Here is a 25,078-nt window from a genome sequence, read left to right as displayed (position 1 = left end):
CTGTTAACTCTAAATCATGAGTAGGGTAATTCTTTTCATGTGGCCTTAACTGCCTGGAAGCATATGCAACCACTTTCCCTTCTTGCATGAGTACACACCCTAACCCATTGTGTGAGGCATCACTGTAGACTACAAAGTCTTTTCCGGACATTGGCTGTGTTAACACTGGTGCCTCTGTCAACATAGCCTTTAGCCTCTCAAAACTGGCTTGACACTTGTCATTCCAGTCAAATTTCATATTCTTGTGTAGTAATTTGGTCATTGGAGCAGCTATCAGGGAAAATCCCTTTACAAATCTTCTATAATATCCAGCTAACCCCAAGAAACTTCTGATCTCAGTTGTATTTCTGGGAGGCTTCCATTCCATCACTGCTTCAATCTTCTTGGGATCCACTTTAATCCCTTCAGCTAATACTACATGTCCAAGGAATGCAATCTCATTCAACCAGAACTCACACTTGGACAATTTAGCATACAATTTCTTCTCTTTTAGAGTCTGCAGAACAATTCTCAAATGCTCATCATGTTCTGCTTTATCCTTGGAATACACCAGGATGTCATCAATGAAGACCACTATGAACCGATCTAAGTATGGATGGAAGATACGGTTCATAAGGTCCATGAATGCTACTAGAGCATTTGTTAACCCAAATGGCATCACCAGGAATTCATAATGCCCATACCATGTTCTAAATGCAGTCTTAGGCACATCTGCATCCTTAATCCTTAGCTGATGATACCCTGATATGAGATCAATCTTAGAAAACACACTGGCTCCCTTCAACTGATCAAACAGATCAGTCAATTCTAGGCAACGGATACTTGTTCTTCACTGTTACTCTGTTTAACTGCTGGTAGTCAACACATAAACTCAGTGTCCCATCTTTCTTCTTTATAAATAGTACCGGAGCTCCCCACAGTGACACACTGGGGCGTATGAACCCCTTGTCTAGTAATTCTTGCAGCTGGATTTTTAACTCTTTCGATTCAGCAGGTGCCATCCTATACGGAGCAATTGAAATTAGAGCTATACCCGGTATAATCTCAATAGCAAATTCAACTTCTCTTTCTGGTGGTAAACTAAGCAATTCCTTAGGAAATACCTCAGAGAAATCCCTTACGTGGGTATGTCAGACAAGTTAAGTTTGCCCTGCCTAGTGTCAACCACGTGTGCCAGATAGGCTTCACACCCTTTTCTCAACCATCTCCTTGCAACTGTAGTTGAGATGACATTGGACAAGAAATCTGTCCTTTCACCCACAACTGTTATTTCTTCGTTTTCAGCAGTTTTCAGAGAGATTCTCATTAATTTACAATCTACTATTGCCTGATGATGGGATAACCAGTCCATTCCCAAAATTACATCAAACTCATGGAAAGGCAGTTCGATTAAGTCTGCTGAGAACTCTTTCCCTTAAATCTTCAATGGACAACCCTTATACACCTTGTTTACTACCACACTGTGGCCTAAAGAATTTATGACCAGGATGTCTTGGTCACTTTCCTCTACTGGTATTCCCTTTTCTACGGGCAGTTTGATACAAATATATGAATGAGTAGATCCAGGATCCACTAATGCATGCACAGAAGTATTATAAAGGAGGAACGTACCCTTGATGACATTTGGAGCATCCTGTTCCTCCTGTGCCCTTATAGCATAGGCTCTGGCTAGTTTTCTGCCTTTTGCTCTCTCCACAGATTCTGATATAGGTTTTTGTGAAGTACCAGCTGCCTCAGCCTTACCCGGCATTTTACCCCTTGGAGCTGGAGGGGAAGGCCTATCAGTTGATACTGGAGTGGATGTAACAGTTCTGCGAGGACAATCTCGAACTAGGTGGTCTATAGATTCACATCGTAAATAAGTACCTATCATCCTCCAACATTCACCCTTATGCCATTTTTGGCAATGTGGGCAAGCAACAGATACTGTTGGGGCTGGTCCCCTGTACCCTGTCCCTAGAGAGCTAGCCATTGAAGGGGTGGACTGGCCTCTCCTTAGTGCAAACTGAGATTTGGGCCTCTGTGACTGACCCTGACTTGGTGCTCTACTGAAACTCTAAGTAGGCAAACCTCTGAATTTCTTACTAGGGGCAGAAGATGTACCGGTCGACTCGACCTCTTTCTCGCCTGTCCCTTCTGTTCTGCTCATTCATTCTAACTTTTTCAACCTTCAGTGCAGCTTCCACTAACTTGGCAAACTCTGTAATCCCCAAGGCTGTAATCATTACTTTAATGTTATCATTAAGTCCTTCCTCAAATCTCTTGCATCTCTCTGCCTCATTAGGGACTATTTCCCGCCCATAGCGACTTAGTTTGACAAATTCTCTTTCATATTCAGCCACTGTCAGCTGTCTCTGGCGTAGCATAATAAACTCCCTTCTCTTCACTTCCAGGTATACACTGCCCACATACTTCTTTCTGAACTCAGTGAGAAAGAAATCCCATGTTATCTGTTCTGGTGGCACCTCACTAGTTACTGTATCCCACCATTGGTATGCATCATCTTGCAGTAGTGATACAGCAGCTTCCAAATTCTGCTCTATAGTACAATGAAGTTGTTTCAAGACTCTTCCAGTTCTGTCCAGCCAGTTTTTAGCTGTGATAGAATCATCTTCCCTTTTGCCCAAAAAATCCACTGCTCTGAACTTCGTGAGTCTCTCCATATGAGATTTCTGATGTGGAGGTGGTGGTGGTGGCATAACTCCTGCCATCTGTCTAAAGAACTCAGCCATTTGCTGAAATGTGGCTGGTGCACCTGGTACTGGTGGAGCAGGTTCCCTCTTGTCTCCTGGTTCAGTCATAGATGGAGCATGACTTTTCACTTCCTCATCGATCGCTCTTTGCGATGTGGAGTCCATATTCTGATCAAAATAACAAAACAAATCAGAAGATCTACATTAGAGTCATCTTAACACTTACAATATAATGCATGATATGCAAACTATCTAGGTCTAGAAACGCCTAAAGTGTGCTCTGATACCACTAAATGTAACACCCCTCACCCGTCTACAGAATAGCCGAGCAAGGCGTGCTATACGGCGTGCCAGAACACCTAGTCTGTGATTATTTTATTTCCTGAACACAATTTGATTTTAAGAAGTCTTTTATATAATATTCATATCATGCTGATACTATTTTCATACTTTGATAAAATCAGTGTTTCAAGATTGGTAATAAAAATTTGGCAAGGTGCTGTCTATATTTCGGACAAACTGTCCTTCTAAACCTGTTGAAAACAATTCAATATGATAATATCAAAATCTCAAATATTTCACAGTCTCTATTTCTCAGTAAAGTCAATAGACTTTTACAGTCATTAAACAGTTCCATAATACAGTCCATAATAATTTAAATATATCCAGAAAATCTCCATTTTATTTAATATGTACAAGATATTACAAACTTTAAGGCTTTCATAATATTACAAAATACAAGGCCGAATTTCAAAAATACAACAAAAGTACAAAATACAAGATATCCTAAGTCCTACCATGTATGCAATACAGTGCAAATGACTTTGGACTCTTGTGCAGATTTGATGTCTCACTTGGTCGTAGGTCTGTTGGGCTCTCTAGCTGTGTGTCCAATACCTATGCGTTATAAAAGCAACGCGCTAAGCAATTTTGCTTAGTGGTGCCAAATATAAAGAAATATACACTAAAATAAAGTAAATAAAGTGTTTACAAATTTTTAGTAGTGCTGTATGTCAGTAGACTGGATTTAGGTATTTGAATTTAATAGTACTTGAATTACTGCCCGTGTAGCCTATATATTGACCAAACTGGATAAACGGATATACTAGCACTGGGTACCTAGTACCTCGGGCCGTTACACCATCGGTCACAAAGTGTCTCTCGGTTTGCAAATAGTGTAGCTAAGAAGCAATATAGTCAATCTGGCGATAAGCCAAGAATAAATACATAATATGTATAGCCGTAGGCTATTAAAGTCACAGTGTAGCATAATAAGCCGTAAAAACATAGTATGGCATGAAGCCATTTATAGAACAGCTGTCAGAATCCTATTGGCATGCCAACCTATCCAAACTAGTCAACTAGGCAAACTAGGGCACATTATAAATTAATTGTTTAATTCATTATTTTTTTTTGAGTTTACTAGCTATTATGTAATTCATAAGTCAATACATATGTTGACCTTTTTAGGTACTATGGATAAGTTATTTCTAGCATCAATATGTCACAATTTATATCTCAATATGCTGCCAATATAGTGCAATTTACTTTTTTTACAAGTTGGCATTCATTGCCAAAATGCTTCAAGCATCATTGTATGTAAAATGTCAAATTCTAAATTTTTGTGTGCTAGATTGGTCTAGCTTAAAGTCCTATTTCTTTTGGTTTTTAGCTTCTGGTCAAAGAAGCAAAATTGTAGCTCTATGTCTTATTGCAAGCGGGACAAAATTTCAGATCATTCTGAGTTATATAGACCAAGATATGGTCAATTTACTAAAGCTGGACAGATTGCACCTTTAGTGCAAATTTTGGTCAATTTTAGGTCACTTTTGTTTTGGCAGTTTTTGTACCCGAATTTGTGCAAGCCATTTGACTTGGTTCTGGCCATTTCTGGCCTTTAGTGTCTTCATAAGAATTGTAGATCTATGTCTAAACTAACTATGGTAAAAATTTCAGGTCAATTGGATCTGTTTTGAGTGAGTTATGGTCATCCCAAGGATTACTGTTCATATGGTTAAAAATCTAGGTTGCAAGGTTGCTATTCCGGATTTGGTCATTTTTAAGGTCAGTTTCTCGGCAAAATTTTGGCAACATTTCTACATGAAAGTTGGCCTATTTGGTGTCTAGTTTCACCCCCCATTGGCCTCATACCAATTGGGTTCACAGTTTGGCACTTATGGCCTAATTTATGTACTGCCTTCAATACACAACCTGCACAAAGCACATACACTTCCAATTTGATATTCCTTCTCCTCCTCATTACTTCAATATTCAATCAATAACACTTCCATATATATATATATATATATATATATATATATATATATATATTGTACACAATTCCAGTAACAATTTTGGGCAGAATATTCAAGTGCTCAATGCACACAATTCACCATTAAGTTCAACATTCACTTCCACCAAAATTCAACATATCTCAATGTCAATATTACACATACACTTCAACATAATCATACTTCAATATCACTTACACTTACTGCCCACAATTTAGCATTAGCATATTTCATTAATAACTACATGTTCACACACAAATTCATGGTTTAATAGGCTGCCAAACATGGCAGTTTGCCCAAAGCATTAAGGTTCCATTACACACCCTTAATTCAAGCACTACATGCACATACTTAGATTTTAACTTACTACTTCCTCCATTTAAGTTATTCAACCTTAGTTTCCATCCATTAGAGGTAAGAAAATTTCAACTACAACATATATTCATGGCTGCTAAAAATGGACCATTTCATTTCTCAAGATTTTCTTTATTTCTCTTCACCAAAATACTCACCTCAACCTAAACACAAGGTTTACTAAAGCAAGGGATTGGTTTTGGACACTTACACTTTTAAAGCTTATCAAAACTTCACCAAATCTTGTTTTTCTTGTTGCCAATATCTTCCCCAAGGTATGTAGGCAAGCTTTAATGAAGGAATCAAGAGGAAAGGATGGCTTGATCAATAGTGCATGGTGATGGAGGGAGTTTGGCCATGGCGGACTTCCATGGAGGTTCAATTCGGCCAAAGCTTTAAAGGTTGAAGATGAAGATGATAATGAGTTCAATCTACTATCTCAAAGCATATTTTATTGTCCCAATATTCAAGTTAGTGGAGCACTAAGTTCATTTTAATGTTTAATTAGTTAAAGTTTCCTTATTTGCTCATTTGGCTCCATTATTTTACTATTTACATATTGTATCACAATTTAATTTTTCATGACATTTCTAAAGTGTAATATCATTTATTTTTAATGGAAATTGAGGTCAAAAGGCAACTCTAGGTGTCAAATGACCAAAATACCGCACTTCGGGTTATATTCTCGATTTTTCGGTAACACCAAATTTTGTCTATTTCTCGATTTTTCATTTTTCTTTGTATTAATTTATTAATTTTTCTTTGATATTTCTAGTGTCAATTACATTTCAATAAACCTTTATTTGTGCCTCAAAATTAAATTTCAAGGGTTCTCCATAGTCCTGGGGTTGGCAACGGCCTTCCCAATGCGGTCGCCCATCACTGCGGTGCCAACTCGTTTAACTTAGCTTCATTTTCTCTCTTTCATTTTTCTTTGATTTTTCTTGTATTTTATTTTTATTTATTTCATCATTATATGTCTGTTCACTATCGCCGAAGTGTAGTTCCAGACATCCTAACTTGCCTGGACTGTTATTTGGCCACTGGAGCAATAGAACGTACAGAATACGTACAGTGGGAATGTTACATGCCACTGGAACTTTGATCCACTACCTTTCCACTTTTCTCTTTTTTTGATTTCTCTATCTTCTCTATTTTCTCTTTCACTGGTGCCCCTTTTGACTCAATTCTTTCTAACTCAAGTGTTTGAGAGATGAGCTTAGAGAAGTTATTATGTTTGAATCCAACCACTTGCATCCTCAGACTGGGTTTCAAGCCGGTTTCAAACCTCTTACATCTTTCTCAACTGGTAGATAGGAGACTCCCTGCATAGTGGCTTAAGCGGGAGAACTCCCTTTCATACTCTGCCACAGACCGATTCCCTTGCTTCAGACTTAAAAATTCTTATAGCTTCTGGTCCACATATGCATCTGGGACATATTTCTGCTTGATCTCTCTGATGAAGTCATCCCAGGTCAATACTGAAGGTTCCACCAAGCTATGGGGGATGGTCTTCCACTAATCATAGGAATCCCCTTGCAGTAAAGACGCTGAATACTTAAACTTCAATTCATCTGAGCAGTGCAGTTTCTTGAATACTCTATCCATTCTCTCCAGCCACTGCTCTGCCTCTAGAGGGTCTACTGTACCCTTGAATTCTGTAGCCCCATATTTCAATAGCTTGTCATATTGTCTGGCTGGAGTCTGAGGTTACACCACAGGTGACTGAAGTGGAGCTTGAGCAGGCATACTTCCAGCCATCTATTAGAACATAGCCGCCATCTGCTAGGTGATTTGTACAGGAAACTACGACATTTGTGGGGCTGGTGCCACTGAACCACTAACATTTTGGAGGGCTGGGGCTTCCCCTTGGGCCTCAGCCTCTACTGACTGCTCAACTGAGCGATCCCCTTCTTCCATTTTAAATTGGGGTTAGGATATCTCCTGGACAAATAACACAATTAGATTTCTCTCCGTTAGTTCATATTTATAATGTAATGCACTGTATGTATCAAATAAGGACATTGAGCAGTTGTACTTATCAAAGAAAATATACAAATTCACAAGTCAAAACATACTTTAAAAATTTGCTCTAATACCACTAAAACATGTCACACCTTACCCCTCTATAAGGCATAACATGATCCCGTAGTATACCTAATGAATTACCGACTTCGTCTCCCGATAACCCATTAAATATACTACAAGAGATTTTAAAACAATTTTCTTACTTTTTGAAAGTGGTGAGCTTTTCTAACTGGTATTAAAAACATTTAATTGAAGTTTAAAAACTAGTTAAAATTTTTGTTCATTTTTATTTTTCTGCAAATTTTGAAAAAATTTTGGCAGAGTGCCAACTGTATTTGAGAAAATCGAAAAATTTAACCTGTAGAAAACACTTCCAATATAACACTTCATCAAATCATAGCCACAATTATAACTTAAATCAGCACAATTTCCTCCAAACTCCACAATTCAATCAATATTTCACAACTCAAAATTTCAATTCAATTATTTCCAAAAATAGTAATAATTAATTTCGTACACATTGCATTAAAGAAAAATTAATTTACATTTATCAGTCCAAAAATTACATCAGAAAATCCAAAATAATATGATTACAAAATCTGTACAGCTGCTCATGACCAATTTACAAATGTACATACAGTCAATTACATCAAAGTAAATATGTACAATTAGGGTATAAAATTATACTCAATAAAAAGTCCAGAAGTAGCTCTGAAATCCTCAGCAGCTCACTCCGCTGCTCTACTAGTCTCTCTATCTGCGATAGCAATAAACAACCATCGCTGAGTACTATGACTCAGTGGTGCACAACATACTAAAATACAATTTTATGCGTAAATCAAAATGAAAAGCAAATACAAAACATAATGTATACTTTTAGTCAAACATTCTCATTTCGGAAGTCATAAAACAAATTTCATAAAAACACACAGTTATATCATGCCATCAATACAATGTTCATCTCAATAGCCGGAGGCTTATGAGAAATCTCAAGGCTGGCTAGCTCAATCTATGGGTACCCATTCAATTTCTTCCTCTACTGGTACACACCTCAACACTTTAGCAAGAGAGGGAATTCAAAATTCAAAACTAATTCCTCCCACTAGGCATGCTAGTGAGGCATTCAGATATACGGTCATGACATGTGGTTTCAAAACTATCTTAACATTTTACTAAACATTTATTGACAATTCAAACACATATAATTAAATTTCTAACAATTTAAGTCAAAAGCATAATATTTATTTCATTCACAAAATTGCAATAAAAATAAATCACAATTTATTCATCAAAATAAATTGTCAAGAGAATTTACAGAAAAATTTTATATTGTGCACAAACCTTGTGCGAGTCACCTCTAGGCCTTGACTCGATGTTTCGAGTTCTTTCTCGGTATTTTTTTCAACTGAAGCACACAATTTTACAGTGTTTCAGCATCATAACATATAATAAATTCAATAATAAATTCACAATTACTTATGTCTAGCTCTAATATGCTTAATTTAACGTTCTTTGAATTTTGTATTTCGGGATTACTATTCATGATACTATTTAAGTCAATTTGTTGACTTTCTTATGCTTAATAGGTATGGGAATTTCAATTTCACCCACATACCACATTTTGGTTACTTAATTTGTTGATTTTGTTGCCCCTTCAATTTTTAGGTCTCTTTGGCACAATTTCAAATTTTTAGTTTTGATGCCCTATTTTGCACTATTCCATTGGTCATGTTATCGACACCATATTTTGGCCGATCCCCAGAATTAATAAGCTTTGAAACCAATCCCTAGTACTAAGTCTCCCTTTGACAGCTAACCACATTTCCGATCTCTCTTTGCTAGATAACCACATTTCCGATCTCTCCTCACAAGGAATTGAATCAATGCTAAGTCCTTACATCAGTCAAAGCCTTACCGGCCTATTAAATCACTCACTGATCTCTCAAACCCATTGTCGAATCTCCTGACCAGTCAAGTATATTCCTGATCTCTAATGACAAACGAAATTGAACTGACACTAGATCTTTGTTACCATTTTTGTTGCCGATCTCCCTTTCAAAAGTTTAAGAATAATCAAAGGTTCCGTTCCGGTTTAATGATGATCCCGATCTTAAATGTTCAAGCCCAAATTTCTAATTTTAATCAAGTCCCGTTTAGCATTGGTTCCCTACCGATCTCATGCTCATTGTGTTCTCCGATCTCTCACACTTAGGTTAATAATCACTTTCAGTTATACTCAGACAATCAAGTGTTTAAATAAATTAGAAATTTTCCGATCACAACCATTCATCGAACAAAAGAGGCATTCCATTTGATTTCATTTCAAGAATTTGTACAAGTTATTCAGCTGGGGGATCACCCCCAGCCTGATTTACATCTTGTCCGTCCCCTCTCTCACCCTCAGCCTCCTCCTCACTTTCCTCACCTTCATCCTCGGGAGCCAGGTTGGCCATCCAGGAGAAGTCCTCCTTAGGGTAACGCTTCTTGAGCTCAGCCAGGAGATCTCTGTGAGCATTCACATAAGCGCCGGCCACTCCAGTCACTATCTTTTCTTCTTTCACCTTGAGCTCCTCAGCAAGGTGAGCAAGTTGAGCAGCTTCATCGGCCCGGAGCGCTTGCACTTCTTCAAAAGCGTGGGCCTGCTCGGCCAGCTTGTCCTTATAGAACTTCTTTCGCCCCTCAATTTGAGATATGTAGCCCTGAGCGGATGAAAGTTGAGATCGGAGGGAAGCTGCTTCATGACCCATCCTCTCGACCTCTTTACCCAGGCGATGCGCCTTCTCCCGTATGATATGCTGGTTCACCAGGCACTCCACGTTCAGGCTCATGGATCGGGTCAAGATATCATCAAGGTTATCCGGAGACAGCCTATCCCGATCTTCTCGAAGACAGATAGAGGACGCCAAGACCTTGGCGAAACCAGGGTTTTCTCGAACCGTACGATTCTTCTCCAGTGAGTGGACTAAGACTTGGGCACCGCGGGAGATAGTCCTCACGTTAGGTTGAGAAGAACCCTCTTCTGCATTCGGAGCAACTGGAGGAGGTGGAGGCGGCTCTTCCCGGCGAGGAGGGGATCAGACCACTTCTGCGATCACTGGTCCCGAAGGTTGAGACGAGCCTTCTTGTATTTCCCTGGGCTCATGCCTGGGTGTCTACATTTCCTCAACTCGTTTCATCTCCTGTACCTTCCGGGAGATCTCCCTCTTTCGCTTCCGGCTCTCCTTGGAGGCTTCGCCGCTGGCCATACCTGCACAAAGAAGAGGTCAGTGAGATCGCTAAGGTCCTGAGATCTGAGATGTAGAAAATACCGATGCCGAGGTCAGAGTGCTGGAGCCGCGATCTTTTCCGGTGATCAATTCCATAGTCCAATGGTGCAGCTCGGCGGTCACTGCATCCAAGCAAGAGAACTTCTCTCTCGACGCCTGCTCCTTCAACTCCATCACCATGGCGCCCTCTTCCCTATTCAACACGAGACGCTTCGGAATTAAGGGGCCTTGGTGTAGCCAGCTACGAGGGAAACCCTCAAAGCCATTCGGAATTTTGCTCCTTAGAATGAAGAAGCGGTTCTTCCAGTTTTTCAGGGAGGAGGGCAGATCGATGAAGAGCCCGCAATGTGGCTTCGCCTAGAAAAACCAGTACTCATTGTCCTTTCGACGAGTTAACCTATGCAGTTCGGCGAATACCTTAGGCGTAGGATGGAATCCCTTAGCTCGGCAGAGTCCTCGAAAGGCTACTAAGATCCGCCACGAGTTCGGGTGAACTTGAGCTATGCACACTTGGAAAAATTTTAAGACTTCCTTAAAGAAGTCGTCAAGAGGGAACCGCAGCCCGGCTTTCAACTGTTCTTCGTATACCATAATCATGTCGTTCTCTTCGAAGAAATGATCGGCCCGAAGATCGCCGTGACACCGGATAAGTTCATATGAATCGGGCTCAATGTTGTACTCCTGGCTGAATGACTGCAGATCGGTTTCTTGAAGGACCGATGGCGGCTCATCCATGGGAAGATTCTCTCTCCCTGAAGAAGGCGCATGCCTCGATGACATCACTTGTTCCCGAGCTGGGACGGAGACTCTAGGAGGCTTAGGTCGCGCCCTTGGCCCGACCACCTCTACTTCATCAGATGACCACGAGAACTGGATGGAAGGAGGACTCGCCGCTCTCTGACCTTCGGCGCCGCTCATTTTCAAAGGAAATAAATAATTTAAACTAAAAGAAGGATCTAAACCCTTACCGGAGCTTGATCGGAGTCGGAAGAGCTTGAGAAAACGAGAGAATTTCGAAGTTGTTCGCGAGAAATTGAAAATGACACAAGAGAGCAAATGGCTAACCCCCACCCCTATTTATACTCGTCCGAGCATTTAATGCTCACGGCATCCCAGGCGGTGCATCGGTTAGCGAGATCTGCCAGCTGTTTCTGACACATCTCACGAATATTCCGAAAATTCCATAAAGAGATCGGCTAACTAGAGATCGGCAGATTGAGATAAATCTTTTGAATTGCGGATCGTTTAGGGTCATTTAAATTAAAGGTCAGATCGGGTAAATACTTCAGAGATCGGAAATAATTAATGCAATAATAATAAGATGATAATTGACAAAATAAAATCTTTATTTCCAAAAGATCGGATTACATCATTTGGGCGATCTCTAGAGATCGAATTGCATTAAAATTGGACTACATCATTTCGGTGATCTCTAGAGATCGGATTACATTAAAATTGGACTACATCATTTATGTGATCTCTAGAGATCAGATTACATTGAAAATAAAATACATCATTTGGGCGATCTTAGAGACCGGTGGAACATCCCATCTAAAGGACCTATGTCAAAGTCAACATTGTGACAGATCCAAAGGATGTCATCGACCGGAACCGAGCCGCTGTCGGAACACCCAATGTGGAGGAAAGCCGCTGTCGGAACACCCAATGCGGTGAAAAGCTGAATAAACTTGGAAGAGCAACCGCCAAGGGTCGGTGGAACATTAGTAGTCTTCTCGGCCGAAATCGGTTCGCCGATTATACCGGTCGAACGACTCGAGATCGGCACGATCAAGGTCCGCGATCTAGATCGGTTAATTGGTCCAGTTCTCTCACCATCATCAGACAAGGTTATCACGATTATTCGAGCACTGGGGTCGTAAATTTTCAGTCGGGGAATAAAGAGGTCCATCGGAAAGGGATCAACAGCCACAATCATGGCCGGAACTTCTGCCGGAGCAGCTAGAACTGGAAAGTAAGAAGGAAGAGAGGAAAATCGAATGAAGAAAGTCTCTTCTGTCAGGGGTATATATAGGGGAAAATCGGGCATTTATTGCTAAGCAGAAAACGAAGCGGACGCTTCGGGAATCAAGGGGAATTAATGCTTTGACCGGACCGGGCCTAATTAAGAGAAATATTGGAATAATAGAGATCGGAATAGGGGAGACCGGTATGCAAGATCGGAGAAGGATCACATTGAAAAGACCGAAAAAGAGGGGAGGTCGGGAGACAAAGAGAATAAGACAGCTCCTGGCAATTATCGTCATAATCAGAGCCAAGGTAGTTAAAGCGTTGCAGGAGAAATCTCAACCGCACGCCCCAGAATCGCTCGCATTTCTGACATGCATACGTCAGGACAGCGCTATACATCCTAATCTCCACCATTGATCTTACTTGTAAGGACGAGCTCGGAGCCCTCGGATCGAGGAAGAAAACAACAAGATCAGCGCCCTTCACTCCCAGCCCTCGGATCGCCCCGGACAAGAAAATTTAGGACCGTCAGATTAGAAGAAGAAAATGACAAATATTCTGAAGGGGATCTTAGCCGTCCGTTCTGATCCTCTTTAATTCCTGAGCCTCAGATCATGTCCTTCGAAATCTTGACCCTCCATCTCCCTCAAAATAGATCCTGACCCTTCATGGGGAGCACCCGGTTCCTATAAATACCTGCATGAAAACTGTTCAAGGGACGGACCAAAAAAAAAAAAGAAAGGAAGTAGTTACTATAGCGGAAGAACTCTGAAATTTAATTTAGATCGTTACTCTGCTTTCATAAGAAGAACTTTTGAAACCAGTTTTCTGAAGTATTTTCTTAAAAAGATTTTGAACATTGAAACTTTCCATTTTCAGCTCGTTCATTATCCCGTAGTGTTCACATTTTTCAGTTCCTTGTTTTCCTTATTTTCACTTCCATCGTCCATGCTCAATCTCAGTTAAACTCGGGTACAATTCTGACTCGATTGCATTTAGTGCACTCTTTGTTCCAAGGCGAACCTTAGTCTCCTGGCTATCAACTGGCAATCTTATTGCGTTTTGTGATTCTGTAGTTAGTTCACTAGATTCGACTCCGTACAGGTCAGTGTTCATATTGCCATTGTATTAAGTTTAGTTCTTGTTTTACGTATTTCCTTTCTTCTTTCTTTATGTATGTTATTTTCTTTAAGTTCATATCACGTTAGAAAAAATACAAAGAAAGGTTATGCTCTAGTTTATTTCCGTGTCGGCTAATCCATACCTTTGTTAATCTTTATTATTTCCGAATGCAAGTCATCTAGTCCCGAGTAATGTATAAGTGGTTGGATGAAATGTAGGTAACGACAACTTAAGAAGTCCCTTTGGAATAATGAAAGGTCTAAATAATAAGCCAGAAGAATGGTGAAGCCGAGTCACTAGAATAACTCAATAGATCATTAGGCAAGACATCATAAGATAGAGTAAAACCAAACCCTGGATAACTAAATAGAATAGATCGGCTATCGAAAAATGATGGTGAGGTGACCATATAAGAAGGTCGGAGGATTCGGTTTGGTATCCCCTGTCCAGTCCTAAGGTACCAATAAGCTAAAGAAGTCTTGCTCAGGCCCCCTGACACCTTTGAACGTCAGAACCCTTAGCCTTAGGTCCTCTCGATAGGTAAAATTTAGAGAGATCGGAAAGACCCTTATCCGACTACCGTTTAAATAGAAGAGAGCAGAAAGGAGTCTTTATCAGATCCTCAACCAGAATTTCAGCAAATAATTTTAAAAGAGATCGGAGGAGGGTTTCTTATCCGATTCTCACCTAAAACTTTAACAAACAACTTAAAAGAGGTCGGAGGAGAGTTCTTATCTGATCCTCGAGCTAAAATTTTAATAAATATTAAAAGAGGTCGGATGAGAGTTCTTATCCGATCCTCAAGCTAAAATTTTAATAAATATTAAAAGAGATCGGAGGAGAGTCCTTATCCGATCCTTAAGCTAAAATTTGAATAAATATTAAAAGAGATCGGAGGAGAGTCCTTGTCCGATCTTCTAGCTAAAATTTTAATAAATATTAAAAGAGATCAGAGGAGAGTGTAACACCCTCCCCGTAGCAACTCCGTACATTCTACTGTTCCGGTGACCGGTGTCGGTCCGGACAGCTAGAACGTCCGGAAAAATATTTAAACTAAATTCGGGAATCATAATTAACTCAAATATTAATAAGAAAAATTTAGTAAAAATTTTTGAAATAAAATACAACCAAGTTAAACGAGCCGGTGCCCTAGCGATGGGTAACCAGAGGGAAGTTGCGGTTCTCGCAACGAGGAGCCCTAGACTCGGGGGAAAAATTATAAAATAATTTTTGGGACTCCAGAGAAGGGTTATTGAGGTTCCCATGGCATTAGAATGCCAAGAAAATACCTAAAAAAATTTTTCAATCGGTACAGACAATTTTGACCCGTTAAGCCAAACGGAGGGCATTTTGGTCATTTCGCCTTCAGAGACGATTTTTGGCCGACTTGTCCAGTTAAGTAAATAATTATTATGATCTAAAATATGAATAAATATTACTAAAAATTGAATTGAAAATGAGTAGAAAAGAAAAGAAAAAAAAATGAATTAAATAGAAATTTATGACATCACATGATGTCATTAGTGTACCTTCACCCAATTATATGGTGACACATGGCTATAACCCATTTAAAATCAATAAAATGGGCAGAAAATGAGAGAAAAATGCAGCTTTCTTCTTCTTCCCAATTTCCATACGTGAACCTTTCTTCCTCCATTAAAATTCATTTCATTTTCTCTCTTCCAAACCTTGAATTCTCACCACTAAACCTTAAATTCTCTTCATTAAAACTTGTCCATTCATCTTGGGAAGGTGTTTGGCAGCCTAGAAAGTGAAGGAAAGGGAAGTTTAAGCTTGCAAAATTCTGCCCTACAAGAGGTTAGTGCTTACTTATGCTAATATTCCTTTACTTCCATGTTAAGGACTTGAATTTAGTATGAAATTGCAAGTTAAATGGACTAAAACTCATGTGTATGTGTACCATAAATTTTGGCAGCCCTAAGGAAGGAACAATGATGGAGTGTTTTTGATGGTTTTAATGGACTTAAAATGAATTAGAGATTATGTTTAAGGTGCATATACACATATGTGATGAATGAAAGTGTGTATCTAAGGTGTATGTGTGAATCATAATGGGAAACTAGGGTTTGGGAGTGAAAAATTGGACTTGGCTTATGAAATGATTAATGGACATACTAATGGTCAATTAGTGACCATTTAAGGCAAGTTAATTGTCGACACCATATTTTGGCCGATCCCTAGAATCAATAAAATTGAACAGCTAATCACGTTTCCGATCCCTCTTTGATAGGCGGTCACATTTCCGATCTCTCCTCACAAAGAATTGAATTAATGCTGAGTCCTCATATTCATTAAGGCCTCGCCGATCTCTCAAATCATTTACCGACCTCTCAAACCCGTTGTCAAATTTCCGGACCTGTCAAGTATATTCCTGATCTCTAAGATGAACTGGCACTAGATCTTTTCCTACCAGTTTTATTGCCGACCTCCTTTTCGAAAGTTTAACAGTTAAAGTTTGGGTTCGGTTTAATGAGGGTTCCGATCTTAAGTGTTCGAGTTAAATTTTCAATCAAGTTCCGTTCAGCATTTCTTCCCTACCGATCTCATGCTTAAAGTGCTTTCCGATCTCTCATACTTAGATTAATAATCGCATTTAGTTTTTGTTTTGCTGTGCTCATACAATCAAATACTTAGGCAATTTAAAGATTTTCCAATCACATCCATTCATTGAACAAAATAGATATTCCATTCCATTTCATAATTTGTACAAGTTATTCGGCTGGGGGATCGCCCCCAGCCTGATTTACATTCTGCTCACTCTCTCTCTCTTCCTCGCCCTCCTCCTCACTATCTTCACCATCGCCCCCGGGAGCCAGGTCATCCATCCAAGAGAAGTCCTCTTCAGGATAGCGCTTTTGAAGTTCGGCCAAGAGATCCTTATGCGCATTCACATAGGCTCCGGCTATCCCTGTCACCATCTCTTCATCTTTCGCCTTAAGCTCCTCGTCTTTCTCCTTAAGCTCTTCGATGAGTTGGGCGACCTGAGCGGCTTCATTGGCCTGAAGTGCCTGGACCTCTCTGAGAGCCCGTTCTCTTTCAGCCAGGTCACGAGACCTTTCGGCCAGCTGGTCTTCATGGTACTTCGCCCGTCCCTCGACTTGAGATATATAATCCCGAGCGGATGAGAGTTGGGATCGGAGGGAAGTCAATTCCTGATTTTTCTTCCCAACCTCCTTACCCAGACGCTGAATCTTTTCCCGAATCATGGTGCAGTTCACGGACACTCCACATTCAAGCTCATGGTTGAGTCAAGATATCATCGAGACCATTCAGGATAGCTGTCCGATCCTCTTGAAAGAAGATGGTAGATCCGGGACTTTGGCAAAATCGGGGTTCTCCTAACGATCGGTTATTCTTCAAGCGATCGGTCGATGTCGAGCGCCACGAGAAGAGGTCCTCGAGAAGATTGAGAAGGCTCCTTTCCGTGCTTGGAATGATTGAGATAGGCGGGGCATTCTTCCGATCTAGGAGGAGATCGCGACCTCAATGGTCGGCGGACCGAAGGTTGAGCAGGTCTCTTTGCATCTCCCAGGTTAAATAGCAAGGTGTTTGAAGACGTTAGACGCTTCATCTCCTTTACTTTCGGAAGATCTCTTTGTCCTTCTTCCGCTTCCTAGAACCCTCACCACCCGCCATACACGCAGAAAAGAGGTTAGTGAGATCGCTAAGGTCCCGAGGCGAGATATAGAAAATACAAATGCCGAGGTCGAGAGCGGAAGTTCGCGATCTCGGCGGTGATCGATTGCATGGTCAATGGTGCGATTCGGCGATCACCGCATTTGGACAGGAATATTTTAGAGTGGTGGCCTGACTTTTCAGCTCCATCACTATCAAGCTTTCCTCTTGACTCAGGGTAAAGTGCTTCGGAAGCAGGGGCCCTTGGTACCACCAGCTACGAGGAAAGTCCTCAAAGCAGCTCGGATCTTTACTCCTCAGAATGAAGAACCGGTTCTTCCAATTCTTAAGGGATGAGGGCAGATCGGAAAAGAGTCCGCAACGAGGCTTCGCCTGAAAGAACCAGTGTTCGTCATCCTTTCGGCGAGTTAGTCTGTGTAGCTCGGCGAACACCTTAGCCGTAGGTCTGATTCCCTTAGCTCGGCATAGACCTCGGAAAGCAACCAAGATCCGCCACGAGTTGGGGTGGATTTGAACAATGGATATTCGGTGAAATTTTAGGACCTCCTTATAGAAATCGGCTAGAGGGAACCTCAGACCGGCCTTTAACTGTTCTTCGTACACCATGACCATGTCATCCTCTTCAAAAGAGTGATCGACACGAAGATCGCCATGGCACTTGATCAGCTCATATGAATCAGGACAAATATTGTATTCTTGAACAAACGATTGCAGATCGGATTCCCGAAGAACCGATGGAAGCTCGTCTATAGGAAGGGTCTCTCTCCTTGAAGGTGGTGCAAGCCTTGATGGTATGACCCAGGCCAGGCACTGGGCGAGAGACCCTAGGGGGTTTAGGTTGCACGCTGGGCCCGACTGCCTCTTCTTCATCAGACGATGACCATGAGAACTGAATAGAAGGAGGGCTCGCCGCTCTCTGACCTTCGGCACCGCTCATTTTCAAGAAAAAACAAAGAACTTAAACTAAAAAGAGGATTAAAGCCCTTACCGGAGTCTGATCGGCGTCGGAGAAACTGGAGAAAATGAGAGAACTTCGAAGTTGTGAGCAGGGGATTGAAAATGGAATGAGAGAACAACTGGCTAACCCTCCCCTATTTATACTAGTCCGAGCATTTAATGCTCGCGAGGTTCTAGGCGGCGCATCGATTGGTGGGACTCGACAGCTGTTCTGACACTTTTCTCAAATATCCGAATGTTCTGAGATCGGTTTATTAGAGGTCGGCATAATAAGTTAAAAATCTTGAATAAAGGATCAGCTAAGTGTCATTCAAGTAAAGAATAAGATTGGATAATCACATTAGGGATCGGAAAATAATCAATGCAAAAATAATAAGATGATAGCAAACAAAATAAAGTCTTTATTTTCAAAAGTTCGGATTACATCATTTGGGCGATCTCTAGGGATCGGATTACACTAACATTGGATCACATCATTTCTGTGATCTCTAGAGATCGGATTGCATTGAAAATAAAATACATCATTTGGGCGATCTCTAGCGATCGGACTACAATAAAGGTCTAACTACAACATTTGGGCAATCTCTAGAGATCTGATTACATTTCAGGATTACATCATTTGGGCGATCTCTAGAGACCGGTGGAACATCCTATCTAAAAGGCCTATGTCAAAGCCTAGTCTTGTGGCTGAATCAAAAGATGTGTTTGACCAGAGACCACTGTTGGCATCGGATAGATATGCGGCTGGATGGGGTGATTATGACTCCCATGAAGATGAGAGACATCGTCACCGATGTTACCACTCGAAACCGACCCGCTGTCGGAACACCCAATGTGGGAGAAAACCGCTGTCGGAACACTCAATGTGGAGAAAAGCCGAATGGACTTGAGAAAGCAATCACCGGGGTCGTAAATTTTCAGTCGAGGAATAGGGAATTCCATCGGAAGAGGATCAAAACCACAGTTGTAGCCGGAACTTTCCCCGGAGCAGCTAGAACAGGGAAAGTAAGAAAAGAAGAGAGGAAAGTCAGATGAAGAAAATGTCTCCGTCGACAGGGGTATATATAGGGGGAAATGGGCATTTAATGCTGAGCGGAAAGCAGCGGGCGCTTGAGAATCGAGATGTAATTAATGCTTGGACCGAATCCAGGTGATCAAGGGATAAAAGAGATCGGAGATAGGAGATCGGCATGAGAGATCGGAATAGGAGCTAGGGAGGATCGGAAGACAAAAAGAATAAGACAAATTCCAATAACCGTCGTCGAATCGGAGCCGAGGTAGTTAAAGCGTGGCGAGCGAGATCTCCACCGCGCCTAAGAATCGCCATAATCTTGACAGTGCGTGGTATGTCATGACGATTCTGTACATCCCAATCTCCACCGTTGATCTCACTTGTAAGGATGAATCGGAACCCTTGGATCAAAGAGAAGACGACAATACCGGCGTTTTCACTCTTAGCCCTCGGATCGTTCGGACAAGAGGATTCAAGACCGTCAGTTAAAAGAGGAAAAGGACAAATATTCCAAAGCGATCTCGACCATTCGTTTTGATTCTCTTTAATTCGAACATCCGATCATGTACTTCAAAATCTTGACCCTCCATCTTCCTCAAAATAAATCGACCCTTCATGGGAGCACCCGATTCCTATAAATACTGCATGAAAAAGCTGTTCAGGACGGACAAAAAATATAGACAAGAAATTTGCTATTATCGTGGAGGAACTCTGAAACTTCATTCGATTTGTTACTCCGCTGTTTTGTAGTAATCAAAAAGACTTTTGAAACTAGTTTTCAGGAGTGTTTTCTTGGAAGGGATTGTGAATACTGGAACTCTACATTTCCAGTTTGTTCATTATCTGGTCATACTCTCGTCCTCTTTGCTTTCTTTTCTTCTGTTCAAGCTCAACTTCCTTCCACCTGGTTCTCACCCGGTTACCTTTTAGCTAAAGCATCTCTCGGTTTCACGATAGACATCAACTCTCAGGCTGGTTAATCCGCCATCTTCATCACTATTTACCACCTCATATTTATTTCAATACATTTGGCTCCTCACAGACATCAACTCTCAGGCTGATCAATCCGCCATCTTCATCGCTATTTACCACCTCAGTTATTTCAATATATTTGGCTCCTCACAGGTAAGAGTTCAAATTACTGTTTTATTAAGTATTTGCGTTTACTTTTCGCACTTTCTTTGTTCTCTTTACGTACGCGGTTTGCTCTTAGTTTATTCTAAGCGAAAAAATCTCAAAGAACGTTACTCTCGAATTATCTCTTTAGTGATCGGTCCATCATTTCGTCAATTTTCGTTATTTCTGAATACGAGCTTTTAGCTCCTAGTAGCGTGTAAGTGGTCAGGCAAAATATAGGTATCTGCAACTTAAGGGCCTCTTTTACAAGAGAAAGCTTGAATGACACGTCAGGAAAATAGCCAAACTATTAGGTGGCGTGAGCGAATTCGCAAGATGCCATGAAGAGGAATAAAACCAAAATAAACTAGGCGAGCAGATCGGACATTAATAGGTATGCGTGAAATGACTACATGGAAGGTCGGTAAATCAAGTTTAGTATTACCCATTTAGTCATAGGGTATCAAGAAACCTAACCTCCAGCATTTTTGAATGCCAGAAACCTTAGTTTTAGGTTCTTCTGACATGTAGCTGAAATTGAAATTCGGGAGATCGGCAAAGCCCCTCCCAGGCTCCTGCTAATCCGAAAGAGATCGGAGGAGAGTTCTTATCCGGTCTCAGCTTAAAATACTTAAAAGAGGTCGGAGGAGAGTTCTTATCCGACCTCAATTCAAAATTTTTAGTAAATATTTAAAAGAGATCGGAGGAGAGTTCTTATCCGGTTTGACTTAAAATTTTAATAAATAGAGATTGGAGGAGAGTTCTTATCCGGTCTCAGCTTAAAATTTTAATAAATACTTAAAAGAGGTCGGAGGAGAGTTCTTATCCGATCCCAAATTAAAATCTCTAATAAATATTTAATAGGGATCGGAAGAGAGTCCTTATCCGATCCCCAACCAAAATTCTAATAGAAGATTGGAGGAGAGTTCTTATCCGATCTTCTAAATTAAACTTTAAATAAAACATTCCTTTTTAAGTAAAATTAACATGCAAAAGTAATTCACTAAGGTTGTCTCATTTACTTATGTATCTGGGTGATCCTGATCGGTGAAAAATCAAACATTCCTTTTACCAAAAGGACTAACATTCCCATCCGAGCCCTTCTAACTAATTTATAAAGGACACAAAATTAAATCTACCTACCCTTATTAAGGGACGAGGTGGGGTGCCTAACACCTTCCCCACCCGTTTACGGACCCCGAACTTAGAATCTCTGTCTTGAAGTGGTTCCATTCTTTATTCATCTTCTCAAATGGTTTTCTTTAGTTCCCCTCAAAACTAAGGTGGCGACTCCTCACTCTTTCCCACTTCGGTGAGTGATCGTCCGGGCGACCGCAAAATCCCATTGCGACAGCTTGGCGACTCCACTGGGGATTATACCGACTTAACCCCGGTCTAGTGGTCCAAAATTAGGTTTAATTTTTGTCCGATCAAATTATAGTTAGATGGGCTCACTCGGCGTTGTCTTATATGTTAATTATTATTGCTGCTAACTATTTTGTTTTGCCTGTTCTATCTCCCATAGTGCTCTTCATTTCAAAGAAAAAGAAAAGAAGAAAAAAAATGGAAAAATAAAATCCCCCTGAATTGGGAAGAGGTAAAAGTGTCCCTTCACACACTGAACACTTACACAATGTCCTCACACATTATGGTCCTAACCCGGGCTTTCTTACCCTTTTAGGAAAGTAGGAGGGGGTCATGTAGCGGTACCCGTGGGTTTTACCCCGTTAGTATCCGTGAAGGCTTCTGCTCAAATTGAAACTTGTTCTATTTACCGTGATACCCGTGGAATTTTCCCGACAATATCATAGGGGTAGAATGGGGCTCTCTTGTTTCTGATGAGGGGCAATTTGGGAACCTGTGGCTATTAGAAAAATTAGATCTGAGCTAAACCGTCACGATAGTGAAGCCGTAGTAAAGCGCCTCATAAGATAGAACTATCCGGATAGGTAGCGCTTACCGGTGTTAGGAGTCTCCCTACTATAGGACAAAGGGGCATACTTACTCTTACCCTATTGCTTTAATTTCCTTTTGTTCATTTCTTTTGAGGTAATCTTGAATCCTACTAAACGCCTACACATTTTCCTACTTTGATAAATGTGTGCGTGTTACTGTCAACAGTATGATTCAAAATTACCTAATTTGTCTTACTAACAAATTCTCCTGAGCGTTATCAAACCAAGTGCAGTAAAGGATAGGCATCATTTTTTATCATGGCATCCTCGAGTCCGTCGGCAGAAAAGGTTCAGAATGCTAAACTTTGGTCCGAATCAGTTCATAGTCCGGTACCCTTGCAAAATGATGCTTCCGAGGCGCCTGTTAGCTCGCTACCTTCGCTAGATCTGGACAAAATAGAGGTCAAAATGAACAACCTCGAGGGTCTGTCTAATAGATGGAGGTTGCTTCCCGACCAGGTCAAGGTACAGTTTGAAGAGAAGTACGGAAGGATTGCAACCTTAATGCAAGTCAAGGTCCAAATCCCTGCATTAAAAGCCATGTTGACGGTTTGGAATCCTAAGTATGGAGTGTTCTCTTTCAATGACATTGATACGGCCCCCACTATGGAGGAATATCAGGCATTGCTGGGGATCCCATACTCATTGCAGAATCGGATCTACTTACACCTCGAGCATAGGCAGACCTGGAAACGGTTGGCACATATGTTGGGTTCTCCCCCAGAAGAAGTAAAGTCCAGAGAAACAGTCAAAGGAAACACGTATGGATGGCATTGGACGTACCTTGAGAAGCGGTTAGATCATCACCTCCAAGAGAAACAATGGGATCAAGCTTCCGTAGCACTCGCCTTGGGAATCTATGGTCTGATCACATTACGAGGCCATTGGGGATCATCACTAGCGATGCGGTGGAGGTATTTTGGACGATAGAAAGCGGGGATCAATCCGATACCGGCAATTCTTGCCGAAACCTTGTTAACCCTAACTTACTGCAGACAACAGGGGAAAGGGTCCATTAAGTGTTGCTCTCAGTTATTATACCTCTGGACTATCAGTCACATGTGTCCTGTGGAGACAAAAGGATTGACTTGGTACCTTGACCAGCCTCCCATTGAGAAGATGACCCGGTTAGTGATCAGCTTGAAGAATGAAAAACAGTGGCGGGAACGGATTTTGAGTTTCAATAGCCATAATTACTGTTGGAGGAAGCTGTGGACGTCAAGCCAACCCGTCTTGATTGGTACAGGAGGTATTCAGTCGGTGTCCCTGATTGGAATAACCGGGTATACAAGTTACACTCCAGCACTGGTAATGAGGCAGTTTGGCTCAACACAGTCCATGATCAACATTAAAGAATACCACCAAGGTCACTTCTACCATGAGCTCAAGGAAGAAGAAGGGTTGAAAATGGCTCGCAAGTCCTGGGAAAACATCACTCTAATGGAAAGATCACCCAAAGGCTCGAGTGCCTCGGGCGATTACCTTAAATGGAGAGCTGATAGGGACCAAAAACGCTCTACCATAGAATTCAAGGACGACAACCCTCGCCAAGACGCCCTATTAGAGGAAGCTGATAATCGCCTGGTTGACTCGCTACAAAAGGCAAATCACGAAAACTCACAGTGCAAGAGCAGATGAAACAATTGGAGGACCAACAGCAGAAACTTAAGAGAAGGGTAAGAAAGCTCAAGGAAGAGGCAAGGGCCGAAAGGATAGGGTTCGAAGAGCAAGAGGTACAGTGGGAAAAAGAAAGAAACTCTCTCCAAGCTGAGGTCAAAGAGATGAAAGGGCAGAATAGTAAGCTTCAGGAAAGGATGAAGTACCAAGAAGTACTCGTTGAAGAGTATAAACAGGAAAACAAGAAGAAGAAGCTTGAATTAAAAGAACAGGCACTCCTCATCAACGACATCTTGAAAGAGTGTGCTAAAGAAAGAAAAGAGAAAGAGAAACAAGCTGCCCTATATCAAGGACTGAAAGAAAATGTGGACCAGTTGGAGAAAATGATAGCACAGGGGAAAAAGGAACTATTACCTGAATCTGAGTATGCTCTGAAAGTGTTCGATCCTGCCAAACAAGAGGAAAGGTTATATGAGTATCTCAGAAAATGTCATCTCATTATAAAGAACCTCCCAGAACCTAGGCCGATGTAAAGAATATGCTGTACAAATTATTCAGTTAATGAAGTGATTTTTGGACCATTGTTTAGCAAAATTTGTGAATGAATAGTATGACTCCCGTAGGAACTTCCTCGCTAGGGTTATGTGAAAAATTGAAATGCGCTATATGGACAGGTATCATAAATGCGCATTCAATCCCGTCATTCACGGTCAGACTATCGAACGATGCCATGATAAAGTTGAGGCGATTATCCTTTTGCAGACTCCAACCTGGCTCTCAAACGCCCTTTGTATCCTTACGTCGGACAAGGGCTTTTAGTTTCTTTGCAAAACTCAAATTCATTTAAATTTTTTTATCTTTCACAGGAAATCAATATTGATTCAAACAAGGCAAGTCTGACCAAACACACGATCCAACCCAAGCGAGTGTACTTAACAAGATCTCGAACGAGGAAGATAATGGAAAATCAGGAGCAAGTACAGAACCTACAGGGACAGGTCTCCGAGTTGAAGGATCAGCTTTCTGAAATTATGAGACTAAT

Source organism: Hevea brasiliensis, chromosome 16 (assembly GCF_030052815.1).
Source record: "Hevea brasiliensis isolate MT/VB/25A 57/8 chromosome 16, ASM3005281v1, whole genome shotgun sequence".
Taxonomy (NCBI): domain Eukaryota; kingdom Viridiplantae; phylum Streptophyta; class Magnoliopsida; order Malpighiales; family Euphorbiaceae; genus Hevea; species Hevea brasiliensis.
Note: the sequence above shows the minus strand (reverse complement) of the source record.